We start from the raw sequence: 15,615 nt of genomic DNA on the forward strand, positions 1-15,615 counted from the left end.
ATCAAAACACAGAGTGACTGAATGGATACAAAAACAACACCCATATGTATGCTGCCTACAAGAAACTTGCTTGAGATGTACAGAAACACACATACTGAAAGTGGGGGGGATGGAAAAAGGTATCCATGCAAATGGAAACAAAATGAAAGCTGGGGTAGCAATACTTAGACAAAATAGACTTTCAAACAAAGACTATAATAAGTGACAAAGACATTACATAATGATAAAGGGATCAGTATATACAATTGTAAATATATATGCACCCAACCTAGGGATCACCTAAATACGTACAGCAAGTATTAACAAACATAAAGGGCGAAATTGACATAACACAATAAAGCCAGCATCACCTGTATACCAAAACCAGACAAAAGCACAACAAAAGAAGAAAATTTCAGGCCAATATCACCGATGAACACAGGTGCACAAATCCTCAACAAAATATTAGCAAACCAAATTCAATAATACATTAAAAGGGTCATTCACCATGATCAACTGGGATTTAACCCAGGGGTGCAAGTATGGTTCAATATTTGCAAATCAATCAATGTGATACACCACATTAACAAATTGAAAAATAAAAATCATATGATCATCTCAATAGAAAAAGCTTTTGACAAAATTCAATGTCCATTTATTATATTGATAAAACCTCTCAACAAAATGGGTATAGAGGGAACATACCTCAACACAGTAAAGACCATATATGACCATATATGACAAGCCCACAGCTGATATCATATTCAACTGTCAAAAGCTAAAAGCTAAGATCAGGAAGAAGACAAGGATGCCCACTCTCACCACTTTTGTTCCAACATGGTATTGGAAGTCCTAGACTTTCAACCAGAAAAGGAGACAAAATTAGAGACATCAAATTAGAAAGGAAGAAGTAAAACCATCACTGTTTGCAGATGACAGGATACTATACATGAAAATCCTAAAGATGCCTCAAAAAATCTATTAAAAATAATAAATAAACTCAGGAAAGTTGCAGGATACAAAATTAACATACAGAAATCTGTTGCATTTCTATACACTAACAACAAACTATAAGGAAGAGATTTTTTTTTAAAATCTCATTTACATTGCATCAAAAAGGATAGAGTACCTAGGAATAAATCTAACCAAGGTGGTAAAAGACCTATACTTGGAAAACTATAAGACATTCATGAAAGAAACTGTAGATGACACAAATAGATGGAAAGATATACCGTGCTCATAGATTGGAAGAATTAATGTCGGTAAAATGACCATATTCCCCAAGGCAATGTACAGATTCAGTGTAATCCCTATCAAAATACCAATGGCATTTTTCACAGAACTAGAACAAATAATTCTAAAATTTGTATGGAAACACAAAAGACCCCAAATAATCTTGAGAAGGAAGAAAAAAGCTGCAAAGTATCATGCTCCCTGATGTCAAACTATATTAAAAAGCCAGAGTAATCAAAACAATATGGTACTGGCACAAAAACGGACACATAAATCAATGGAACAGAGTAAGAGAGCCAGAATTGAACCCACACTTATATGAGCAATTAATCTATGACAAAGGAGGCATCATACAATGGGGAAATGACAGCCTCTTCAATAAATAGTATTGGGAAAACTGAACAGCCACATGCAAAAAAAATCTAACTGGACTACTTTCACACACCAGATACAAAAATAAATTTTAAATGGATTAAGGACATAAATGTAAGACCTGAAACCATAAAACTTCTAGAGAAAATATAGGCAGTATGCTCTTGACATCAGTCTTAGAAACATTTTTTTTTTGATATGTCTCCTCAGGCAAGAGAAACAAACCCAAAAATAAACATTAAACTAAATGGGATTACATCAAACTAAAACTCTCCTGTACAGCAAAGAAAACCATTAACAAAATGAAAAGACAACCTACTGAATAGGAGAAATATTTGCAAATGATATATCCAATAAGGGGTTAATATCCAAAATATGTAAAGAACTTATACAACTCAACAACGTAAAAAAAAAACCTGATTTTAAAACGGGCAGAGGAGTTGAAGAGACATTTTCCCAAAGAAGACATACAGATGGTCAACAGGCACATGAAAAGGTGTTCAACATCACTAATTATGAGGGACATGCAAATTAAAACCACAATGAGATATAACCTCCACATGTTAGAATGGCTATTATCAAAAAGGTAAGAAATAACAAATGGCGACAAGGATGTGGAGAAAAGGGAACCCAACTACACTGTTGGTGGGAATGTAAATTGGTACAGCCACTATGGAGAACAGTATGGAGGTTCCTCAAAAAATTAAAAATGGAACTAACTACTGTATGATCCAGCTATCCCATTTATGGGTATTTATCCAAAAAATATGAAAACACTAATTAGAAAAGATATATGCACCCCTATGTTCAGCACAGCATTATTAACAAGAGCCAAAATATGGAAAAAACCTAAGGGCCCATCAGTGGATGAATAGATAAAAAAAGATGTGGTATATATGTACAATGGAATGCTACTCAGCCATAAAAAAAGATGAAATCTTACCATTTGGACAACAAAAATGAACCTCAAGGTATTATGCTAAGAGAAATAAGTCAGACAGAGAAAGACAAATACTGCATGATTTCTTTTATATGTAGAATCTAAAAAACAAACAAAGAAAAAAAACCAAAATAAATTAACAAACTAAACCAAGCAAAAGCAAATACATAGATACAGACGACACAGTAGTGGTCACCAGAGAGGACGGGGCAAAATGGGCAAAGGGGATCAAATGTATGGTGATGAATGAAAACTAAATTTTGGGTGGTGAGCACGCTGTAGGGTACACAGAAGTAGAAATATAATGTTGTACACATGAAACATATAATGTTATAAGCCAATGTTACCTAAATAAACAATAATTTTTTTAAAAAGAAGTAAAATGACAAGATTAGGGCTTTAAAATCTTGGGTCAAAGTACCAAGAGAGAACCATAGAACTTCTAGGAATCCCTTGAAAAAGTCTCTTATCTTTTGTAGTTTCAGGGGTTGATATGTCCAAAAAAACAAACAAACAAAAAACCCAAAACATTTAAATTATTATACTGAAGATTGCAGAATTACAATATAAACAGCAGTCACTTCCTTGTCAAGTCTCTTATGTGAAACTTTGGATGTTAATTGAAAAGGAGTGAGATCCTGAATACTGAAATGATTATATTTACGTGTGCATTCCAATGAACTGAGAAGCCTGAACATCTGCATTCTTCTGTTCCAGTGAAATTAGCACTTCCTTCCTCCCAGGCCTGAAGACCCCACAATTTTTTCCCTTAAAGCAGATCCTGATTCTCCTCAAATGCACCTCCACCATCTCTCATTGCTTCTAGATATAAAACTAGAGTTATATTCTATTGTAATCTAGGGCAGGGATTGGCATTTTTTCTTTAAAGAGCTGCATAGAAAATATTTTAGGCTTGCAGGCCATAGAATCTCCGTTACAACTATTCAACACTGTTGTTGCAAAAGCAGATATAAACAATATGTTAAAAAATGGGCATCATAGTATTCTGATAAAACTTTATTGACAAAAACAGGTTGTCATCTCACAAGCCAGAGTTTGCTAATCCTTGCTCTATGGGGATGTGTACAAGGACTGACCCAGGAAGGTCATCAAAAGGATTGCAATATTTTGCCAATTTATATGAACAAAAAGCTGAGACTGGATTTTAAGAGCACTAGACCAGGTAGGAATTTACTGATAAGGGTAAATGTAGCAGAGCTTCTGTTTTCAATGTTTAGCTTGAGCAGCTAGGAGTGGCACCTACTCCTGATGAATTGTCAGCTCTCCTTTAACTCATCCCTATCACCAGTTAGTTAAGGAAGGAAAAACGCGGAACTAGTTTGCAGATGATGATACACAATAAATTGCTATCAGCCAGAAGTGGATAGCTGTAGCGTTAATAGCTGCACTCAGGGTAGCCCTGAATGACAATGAGGAAAAGGGACACTCCCACTGGGAGCATTCATCTCATATAAGCAGTGCATCTAGTTGTTCAGTTTGCCCAGAAAGAGAGATCGCCAGATCTATACAGACCTATTTAGATTCGCGGGCAGGGGCTAACACTTTGGCCACATTGTCAGGCACTTAGAGGGAACAAGATTGGAAAACTGGTGACAAGGAGGTCTAGGGATCAACTTCGCACAATGGACACAGTGTACGAGGACATTTGAGTCTCAAGTGAATTCATAGACCATTCATTGCTGAGGCAGCTTTCAATAATTAGGTGATCAAGATGTCCTGTTCTGTAGGTCATTAGCAGCCTCTTTCCATGGCCATTCAAGTATTTGCTCCGCAAGTTCAAGTAAGGTGGGCAGATGGCACACACCGAGGTTTTGCTGGGATCACCGACATGCGTGTTCCTCACTAAGGTTCATCTATCTAAGCCAGTGTGAAGGCCCAACTGTTAACATAAATAAATGCTGAGCTCCTGACATGGCACAATTCCTTTGAGGGTACAGTTATCCACAGGGTAACAGGTTGATTTCCTTAGAAATCATCATGGGAAGGGCAGTAATTTGTTTTCACTGGAATAGATACTTATACTGGATAGTTGTATGCTTTCCCTGGCCACAGCTCTTCTGCTAGCAACACCACGGACAAACTTCCAAATGACGATTTACCACCGTGGTATCTCACGCAACACAGCTTCTGACAATGGATTCCATTTTACAGTAAAAGAAGTGATCGTACCCACAGGATTCGCTTATTTTACCATGTATCCCATCAACACAAAGCAGCTGGCAGTACAAAACAGTAGAATGGCCTGTGGAAGATTCAATTATAGCTGAATAAATTCAACTCAGTTCAGGTTCAGTGACAACAAGATGAGGGGCTGACATGCCCTCATACAAAATATGGTATATGCTCTAAACCAGCAACAATCTATAATACTGTTTCTCCCATAGCCAGAGTATAATTTTTTCTCTCTCTCTCCCTTTTACTACTCTTCTATATAAGTCATAATGGTGAATATTAACATTTTAATTTGCAGTTACATATCAAAGGATGATTGTGATTGTATTAGAAAAGAATGATTATTACCCGGATATAGCTAGTGACTCATGGAACGCTGAGACTTCACTTTTGGGGGAAGAGGGTGGATGTTTTTGTTTGAAGAAGTGATAACTGCATCATATTAGGCAGAAATGGGATGCTTTGTTATTACTTTTGTATGGAAGATAAATATGGACACGAGGGGGTGTAAGAATGTTGCGTAACCCAATGGTTGGACGGTACCATACTGTCTGCTGTTAACTCAGCACTGTCCTCACCCCTTTCTATCCTTTCCTCTTTAAGGGGCTGGAAGGATAATGACATTGCCAAGAATTCCTTGCCAATAAGGTTCCAATTTATAGGCCATTAGGAAGATGGAAGAGAAGTATAAACTAGCATTTCTCCTCTCAAGAAGGCAGATGCACCGGCAAGAGGCAGATGCGAAGTTCGCAAAAGCTTTTGGATGAACTTCTGCAAATCACCCAGTTCAGTGTTATGGGCAGCTGAGATCACTGGCAACTGTTATCCTATTCTCTACTTTCTGAGTGTCTGAAAGGTAGCACCCACTCTCCCTTGACTCTCACTGCCCCTCCCGCTTCGATGATTTTATAAGCATCAATTCACTGTACTAAAGCCCTTACTATTAAAATATCTAGAATGGTTTGTGTTTTCCTGAATGAACTGGGACATCTATATGCAATAAAACATCCATGATATATATACATACATAATGATCATAATATCCGACTAAAATAATTTATAGTTCAATTTTTCTAATACAAGCTTGTTTTCTAGTTCTTGTACCTGAAATATGAGTCTGAAGAGCCGATATGAATGACCTCATTCAAGGTTTCTCAGTATCAGCACTACTGGCACCGTGGGCTGGATAATTCTTTGTCATGAGGGCCAGTCTTGTGTACTGTAGGTTTAGCAGCACCCCTGGCCTCTACCCATCAGATGCCATTAGCACTACCTCCCTCCGCTCCCAAATTGTGACCAAGTAAAATGTCTTCATATATTTGCAAATGTCCTCTGGAGGGGCAAAATCACCCCCAGTTAAGAACTATTGGTATACAGGAACTATCTGCACTGTTTTCACAAATTTTTTGTAAGTCTAAAATCATTCCAAAATAACAAGTTAACAAAACAATCTTCCAGGCACACATTGATTAGCTAGTGAAGTCTTCAAGATATTTAAGGAAAGAAATAACACCAATCTCACACAAACTCTTCAAAGACTAGTAAAATAAATAATATTTTTCAATTTATTTTGAGGCCAGCATAAGCTTCATACTCAAATCTGTCAGAAATATTCTAAGAAAGGAAAATTACAAGCTAATTTCACCCAAACACATAGACAAAAAAACCTTAAACAAATATTAGCAAAGATTATTTTGGCTAGATATAAAAGACTACATCAAGGCTCAGTTACGTTTACTTCAAGAATGCAAAGTTGGTTTAATACTTTAATGCAGTCAATGCAAATTCACTACATCAACAGAACAAAGGTGAAAAATCATGTGGTTGTCTCAATAGATGCAAAAAGAGCATCTGATAAAATTTTCAAAATTATTCATAATAAAATATCTTAGCAAATCAGGAATAGAAAGAAACTTCCCTAATCTGATCATAGGTGTCAATAAAAAATTATAGCAAACATGGCATTTGAAGCAAAAGACTGGAAGCTTAATTCTTGAGAACAGGAATAAGACAGAGATATTCACTACCAACAATTCTATTTAATATTGTACCAGAGGCCCCCAGCCAATGTAATAAGGAAAGACAAAAAAATAAGTGGATTGGAAATATGAATATCATTATTCATATAGGACAAGATCACATATGGAAAGCCAACAGGTCTCTAGAAAACTATTAGAACTAATAACAGATTTAGCAAGATTGCTGGATATGAGATCAGTATACAATAATAAATTGTATAAAATAAAAAAATTTAAATACAGTAATACAATTTGCCCTTGGTATTTATCCAAAGGAGTTGAAAACTTATATCCATACAAAAATCTGCACACAGATGTTTACAGCAGTTTTATTCATAACTGACAAAATGTGGAAGCAATCAAGATATCTATCTTCAGTAGGTTAATGGATAAACTGTGGTACATACAGACAATGGAATATTATTTAGCACTAAGAAGAAATGAGCTATCAAGCCATGAAAAGACATGGGGGAACTTTAAATGCATACTATTAAGTGAAAGAAGTCAATCTGAGAACAGATCTAACTGTATGATAATATGATATTCTGGAAAAGGAAATACTATGAAGACAGTAAAAAAAAAAAAAAATCAGCGGTTGCCAGGGGTCGTGGGGGGCAGGAGAGGAATACAGTGGAGAGGGATGCATAGGTGAGCACAGAGGATTTGCGGGAGGTGGCAGGGGGACAGTGAAAATACTCTTTATGATACTAAGATGATGGATACATGTCATTATACATTTGTCCAAACCCATAGAACGTACAACACCAAGAGCGAACCCTACTGTAAACTATGGGCTTTGGGTGATTATGATATGTAGGTCCATCAGTTGTAACAAATATACCACTCTCGTGGAGGATGTTGATAATGCAGGAGGCTACGCATACTTAGGGGCAGGGTGCGTAAGAGAAATCTCTGTATCTTTCTCTTAATTTTGCTGTGAATCTAAAACTGCTCTTAAAAAAAGTTTTTTAAAAAAGCAAAAAAATTTAAATAGCTTTAAAGGCATCAATCATCTAGGAAGGAATCTAATGAAAGCTGCAGGATTTCTACAAAAAAAATATTTAACATTATTGAAAAATTAAAGGACACCTTTAAAAAAATGGAAGGTTCATGTTCATGAGTCGAAAGACTCAATGTTGTGGAAGAATCAAGGCACCCTGTAACAATCTATAGACCGAAGGCAATCACAATCAAAATGCCAGAGGATTTTTTCTGTTAAAATTGACAATCCGGGGCTTCCTTGGTGGAGCAGTGGTTGAGAGTCCGCCTGCCGATGCGGGGGACACGGTTTCGTGCCCCGGTCCGGGAAGATCCCACATGCTGCGGAGCTGCTGGGCCCGTGGGCCATGGCCGCTGGACCTGTGCATCCGGAGCCTGTGCTCTGCAACGGGAGAGGCCACAACGGTGAGAGGCCCGCGTACCGCAAAAAAGAAAAATAATAATAATAAAATTGACAATCTGGGGAATTCCCTGGTGGACCAGTGATTAGGACTCAGCGTTTTCACTGCCATGGCCTGGGTTTGATCCCTGGTCAGGGAACTAAGATCCCTCAGGCCACGTGGTGTAGCCAAAAAAATAAATAATAATAATAATATTGACAATCTGATAAGAAAATTTACATGAAAATGCAAAAAGGCCAGAACAGCCAAGATGACCCTTAAAGAGAACAAAGTTAGAGGGTTTATATTACTGGATATCAAGTCTTATCATAAACCTTCAGGAATGAAGACGATGTGCTTTAGTGCAAGAATAGTTAGAAAAAGCAATCAAACAGATTCTAGAAACAGACCTTATATATATGGATACGTGGAGTGTTGACAAAGATGGCACTACAGAGTGATGAGGAATAGACTTTTTTTTTTTTTTTCCCAGTAAATGGTGTTGGGTTAATTGGATAGTCATGGGTTGGGGTGGGTGGGGGATGAGTCTTGATTCTTATATCATACCGTACATAAAAATTAATTTCAGGTGGATTGTAGCTCTAAATGCAAAAACTAAGACAATGTTTTCAGAAGATAATTTAGAATGTCTTCGTGACTTTGGGGTAAGCAAAGATTTCTTAAATAGAATCCAAAGAACACCAAATATAAAAGAAAGATTGATACTTTGACATTAGAACTGCGAATCATCCTCAAAAAACTAAAAATAGAGTTGCCATATGATCCAGCAATCCCACTCCTGGGCATACATCAGGACAAACCTCTAATTTGAAAAGATACATGCACCCCTATGTTCATAGCAACACTACTTACAATAGCCAAGACATGGAAACAACCTAAATGTCCATCGACAGATGAGTGGATAAAGAAGATGTTGTATATACATATACAGTGGAATATTACTCAGCTATAAAAAAGAATGAAATAACGCCATTTGCAGCTACATGGATGGACCTAGAGATTATCATACTAAGCAAAGTAAGTCAGAAAGAGAAAGACAAATACCATATGATATCACTTATATGTGGAATCTAAAATATGACACAAATGAACTTATGTATGAGACAGAAACAGACTCACAGACATAGAGAACAGACTTGTTGTTGCCAAGTAGCAGTGGGAGGGTTGGATTGGGAGTTTGGGACTAGCAGATGCAAACTATTATATATAGAATGGATAAACAACAAGGTCCTATTGTATAGCACAGGGAACTATACTCAATAGCCTATAATGAACTATAGTGGGAAAAAAAATGAAAAAGAATATATATATATATATATATATGTGTGTGTATAACTGAATCACTTTGCTGTATACCAGAAACTAACACAACTAACAATTGTAAATTGTTAGTAAACTAACAATTGTAAATTGTTAGTAAACTAACAATTGTAAATCTAATGTAAACTAACAATTGTAAATCAACTATACTTCAATTTTAAAAAAAAGAAAAAATAACAGCAACATAATCATTTGAAATAGCATAAAAATCAAATACCTAGGAATAAATTGAACAAAAGATGTATATAAAAGGATGTCATTATGACAAACAAAATTCAAGCTACAAAAAAAAAAAATTCAAGCTACAGGTTGGGAGAAGATACCTACAATACACACAACTGAAAAAGTATATATCCAGAATATAGAAAGATTGGCTACAAAGTAATTTTTTTAATGTAGACAATTCAGTAGGTAAATATAGGGGTGAAATGTCAGAAGAGGCACATCAAAAAAGCAGATATTCAAATGGCCAATAAACATGAAAACATTAGTCAATGAGGCAGTTTAAATTAAAACCAGTATCTGTGTAAAATACCATTACATACCCAAAGAATAGTTATAACTTAACAAACTGATAGTATCCCATATTGGGTACCACAAAAGAATCTGGAGCAACTGAAACTTTTATATGCTACTGTTTTTGGCACGAGAATAGACAAATGTATACCTCTGAAGGAAATATAAATTGCTACAAACATTGAAAACTTGTTTGACAGTAATGTACTCAAGCCAAACATATGTAAAATCTAAGATCCAGCTATTTACTCCTACAGATATACAAAACAGAAATGCATACCTCCATGTATCAAAGATGTATGTAAGAAAGTCCTTGACAACATTATTTGTAAGAGTGCAAACTTAAAACAACCTAAATGTTTATCAACGGTGTAATGGATAAATAAATATGATATAGTCATACAATGGACTACTATGCAGAAAAGAAAATAAAGGATTGCTACACTGACAATTTGCATTAACCCACAAACATACTATCAAATAAACGACACAAAAGACAGAATAGGAACAGAATCATTCTAATCATGTAAACTTCAAAAACAGGCAAAACAAATCTATAATATTAGAAATCAGGATGGTGACTACCTTTGGTTAGGAAGGAATGTAACTCGGAGGGGGCATGAGGAGGGTTCTGGGGTGCTGGTAATGTCCTCTTTTTTATCTGGGTGATGGTAACGTGTGTGTTAATTTTGTGATCGTTCCTCAAGATGTACATTTGTAGTTTGTATGTTTTCATCTGTATGTATGCTACATGTCAATAATAGTTTATTCTAAACAATGACAAGTGCTATAACTGAGGCATATAAGATATGCATGGTGTGTACTGAGGAAGACAGAAGGGAGTGACCTAAAAGGCATGTGTTATGAGTTGAATTGAGTTCCAAAAAAAGATAGGTGGAGTCCTAACTCCTAGTATTTCAGAATGTGACCTTATTTGGAAATAGGGTTGTTGTAGATAAATGTTAACTATTGATAAAATGAGGTCATGCTGGAGTAGGGTGGGTGCTTAATTCCATATGACTGATGTCCTTAATAAGAAAAGGGGAACTGGGGCAGACACAAGAGAGAGCACCATGTAATACCAGAGGCAGACGGTGGAGTGAGGCAACTGCAAGGCAAGCAACACCCAGGATTGATGGCCACCACCCGAAGCTAGGAAGAGGGAGCATGGCCCTGCCAGCACCTTGACTGTGGACTTCTAGCCTCCAGAACTGTCAGATAATAAATTTCTATTGTTTTAAGCCACCCAATGCGTGGTACTTTGTTAGGGCAGCCGTTGAAAATGAGTACAGTATGCATTAGTGTTCTATTTTTACATAGGAGGCAACTGAAGTTCTATGTCACTGAACTAGGGACCAGACTAAAAATTAGCTCTGGCATTTAAACTCCATCGGTGACAAGCAAAGCGGTGAGTAAATAAAAGATGTTTAGGGGAAAAAAAAACCAATCTCTCTGACATTTGGACCAGCCATTCCATGTTCTTTCCTTTACCCAACATTTTCTAAAGCAAAGATTTTGGAAATAGTCTTCTCAGTAGAGAAAAATGCCGGTAAATATAATGCCAGCCTCTTTCATCAGAAAAATGACTTTCCTTCTGTTTCTGATTATTTGGTGACCTAGGTATCTGGGTAAACTTTTTCATGAAAATATCTCTCCCCACCTCCCACCCCTCACCTCCAGCCCCAGGGGACTCCAAAGGAAAGAATCACACTCACAGGTGAGTACAGCAAAGGGAGGGAATCACTGGTGAGAATTTAGAACTGAAAGCCAGCTCTCAGGCCAAATCCTTGTCATCTTGGTGGTATTAAACACTTCAAAATGAGAGTTGAAATTAGAGTGATCTTGGATTAGCAGAATCCCCAGAAGCCTGACAGAAGCAAATTAAATTCCCCCATGGAGAAATTCATCTCAGACCTCAAAGAATTCCAACAGATAGAACTCACGCAGCTCTTCCTCCTTCTGCCTCGTTTATAAAACGATGCTCAGCTTTAGCCACACTATAGTCCCATTTTCTCATCCCAGAACATGCTACATGCTTTGATTTGTCACCCATTGCAGAGGCAGCTCCTCTGACCTTCTAGTCACATCTATCGCCTGACATGGGTGACTCCCATTTCTTAACTTGAGCTGTGAAGCTGCTTTGAGTTCCTTAGACTAAGTCAGTATTCTCTCTGTGCTCCAATTCTATTTAGTCAAATTTTGTATTTACAATTCCGATTTCCTCAGGCCCCACCAGTCCACGGTTACGAACGCCAACACCTCAACATGAATAGTTCAAATGTCACAGATTATTTGCTCCTTTACCGTAGGTCTCACCCGAAGTCTCCCTTAGTTATTTCTGGGAACTTATGGGTGTGATGTTGTGTTCTGCTGTGGCCTGGCCTAGCAGGCGTTTGTTTCCCTAACACTTGCTTTTCCATGTCCGTGTGAATTGCCTTCCTCTCCTTTGCAGTCCTAAAACCACTACCTCTAACATCTTTTGTCTTTGGCTGAGGAGGTATTTAAGGTGAGGACTTTGGCCATTTTGGTGAGTTATTCAGATTTCCTGGGTCTCTCCCATGTGTACATGTTATTAAACTTTTGTTTGATTTTTCCCTGTTAATCTGTTTCACGTCACTTTAATTCTTAGACCAGCCAAAGGAACCTAGAAGGATAGAGGAAGGTCTCTTCCTTCGCAACAGCCTCATTTTATCACCTGGTTCTGAAGCAGCATTGCTTCCCTTCCCTGTAATTCACAGGGTTCTTTATGGATACTGCTCCTTCAACTACTACCTTGTTAAAAAACAAAATTCAACCTGGTAAATTTGAAGATCCAATTGGCTTATTAAACAATTCACGAATTTAGGCAGCATCTCATCTGGCCAGCTGAGAGATACTCACAGGAGTTGTGCAAAATGGAAGGTTTTTCCTTTGCTTATTTCTGAAAAAGAATTGTGTTTAGTGATTATTTTATTTTTTAATAAGTTTTTAAAAATATAAATTTATTTATTTGTTTTTATTTTTGGCTGTGTTGGGTCTTCGTTGCTGCGTGGGGGCTTTCTCTAGTTGTGACGAGGGGGGGCTACTCTTTGTTGTGGTGCACGGGCTTCTTGCAGTGGCTTCTCTTGTTGAGGAGCACGGGCTCTAGGTGCACAGGCTCAGTAGTTATGGCTCACGGGCTCTAGGTGCACAGGCTCAGTAGTTGTGGTGCAGGAGCTTAGTTGCCCTGCAGCATGTGGGATCTTCCCAGGCCAGGGATCAAACCCATGTCCCCTGCATTGGCAGGCGGATTCTTAACCACTGCACCACCTGGGAAGCCCCTATTTAGTGATTATTTTAGATGGTGATATTATAGCACTCATCCATGTGTAAATTATTTCACATAGGTAAGAGTTCTGACCTGTACCTATTATGGTTCTTATTGAAAACAAAACAGGATGTGCATTTCTGTCATGTTATGAATGTATTTCTACTTTATTTTGAAACATTTGCCAAACTAATTACTATAACACTGTATAACATTAAAAATGTTCAAGGACTGCTTAGCGTTAGAAGCAGACTATATCTCAAAATTCTAAAACAGCAGTAAGTGTTGTTGCTTGTATAAAGATAAATGATAATTTTATTTATTTTACTTTTTTTTTTGCGGTATGCGGACCTCTCACTGTTGTGGCCTCTCCCATTGTGGAGCACAGGCTCCGGATGCGCAGGTTCAGCGGTCATGGCTCACGGGCCCAGCCGCTCTGCGGCATGTGGGATCTTCCCAGACAGGGGCACGAACCCGTGTCCCCTGCATCGGCAGGCGGACTCTCAACCACTGTGCCACCAGGGAAGCCCAAATGATAATTTTTAGACTAATTTCCATAGTGCCCTGTTGGCATTGGCACTACTATTGTACCCTGCTGTATAATAAACAATCTTAGACATTTATCAACGGTTGATACAAATGTTAGTCCTGTCAAATACAAATTGGCAGGTGCCATCTACCTCTACAAGGATTAAATCAGGTGCTGCTGCAGCGGCTGACTTTCAATACCCCCCTGAAAGGAGTTCAGGGTGGAGAGCAGAAATGAGGCATTCTGTGCTCTGGGAAAAATTGGCAGAACAGATCTTCAGATAGATATTTTCAAGGAGATGATTTCATGAGCCCGATACTTGTATCTCCTCATGTCTAGAAAAGCACTAAAATCCTTCATGGTCACATCTGCTCCTCATGACTAGCAGTACCATCACAAGACTAGCAGAAACTTTTTGCAAAAAAATATGTGCTTGTTTGCATGTACTCCCGATTGACCAAAATCACATGTGTACTGACCTTCCCCCCTACCTCTCTGGAGCAGTTTCTCAGAGCTATCTGAGATGCTATCTCCCGGGCTATAGTCCTCATTTTGCCCCAAGTAAAACTTAACTCACAACTCTCACGTTGTGCATTTTTTTTAAGCCGGCAGTCCTTAACCACTTTTTATGTTTTAAATTTTTGAAATTCACGTGTAACTGCCATAACATAAAATAAACACTAGACTGTAAAAAACAACAAGAACAAAAAAACCAAAATGGAAGGTTTTTATAGGCAGAAAGAGGGTGGGACAAGGAAGTTAAAAGAGTGGGTTTTTTCAGGCAAGATGACCTTCCCTTAGGGGAAAAGGAAGGTGTGTTGGGGGCGGTGGGGGTCTTAGGCAGATTAGCTCACCAGTGCTGACCAAGAAATTCCAGACTGATTGGTTTAAAATTCCACTCCTGGGAAGGGCTGCAACAGGAATTCCTTCTTGGTTTGCAGTTTTAGGGCAAGTGACTCAACCTTGAGCCTTCTGGTTCTTTTGTAAAGAAACAAGAGCAAAGAGCATCTCTCACCACCCACATGGCAAGAAACCAATCTCTCTGACAATAGCCAATGAGAACCTAGCAGCTGCAAATGGTGGTGTGGGTGAGCTTAGAAGCAGAACTTTTGAGGTTGCTGACAGTCAACTGAGTGAGTTTGGAAGGGATCCTCCCCAAATACAGCCTTGAGATGACTGCAGCCCTGGCTGATACCTTGACTGTAACCTCTGAGAGATCCAGAGCCAGAGGCTCCAGCTAGGCTGCAACCAGATTCTCAACCCACAGAAACTGTGAAGCAAATAGTTATTCTTCCATGCCCTTATGTTTTGGGGTAATTTATTACAAAGTAATAGGTAACTATGACAGAAATGGAAACTCTTGACTTTAGCTGAACAAATATACTACCAGAATAAAGACTACATTTCTCAGCCTCCCTAATAGTTAGATGTGGTCATGTGACTGAGCTGTAGCCAACAGAATGTGAGAGCTAACGCGTGAAGTTTTTAGACTGGGTCTTTGAAAAGCTATGCATGCTTCATACCTTCTTTCCTATTTCTCTATGTAATATGCAGAAAGTTATGAAAATGACAGAGCTACAAGATGGAAAAGCCTAGATTCCTGAAGCACCATGTGGAGCAGGGCTACCCACTGACCAGGATCATCCATTTGACCTGTTACGTGAGTGAAAAATAAATTTCCATTGTGTCTCAGTCATTACAATTTGAGGGTTTATTTGCTACCATAGATAACTATGCTAATTTACACCTTTATGTGAAAGGAAAATAAACTTTTCTCTGGAGTAAATCGCTAATATTTTGGGTGTCTGTCACATGAAGCCTAGCCTACA

General features: G+C 38.0%; 1 long non-coding RNA gene across 2 annotated transcripts in view; it reads right to left on the reverse strand.

The window, feature by feature from the left end:
- The window catches only part of LOC137230971 (uncharacterized), a 91,463-nt gene that overhangs the window by 70,249 nt on the left and 5,599 nt on the right, over positions 1-15,615 (reverse strand). The gene's annotated exons all lie outside the window — the stretch shown is intronic.

The sequence above is a fragment of the Pseudorca crassidens genome, chromosome 9, assembly GCF_039906515.1.
Source record: "Pseudorca crassidens isolate mPseCra1 chromosome 9, mPseCra1.hap1, whole genome shotgun sequence".
Classification (NCBI taxonomy): Eukaryota; Metazoa; Chordata; class Mammalia; order Artiodactyla; family Delphinidae; genus Pseudorca; species Pseudorca crassidens.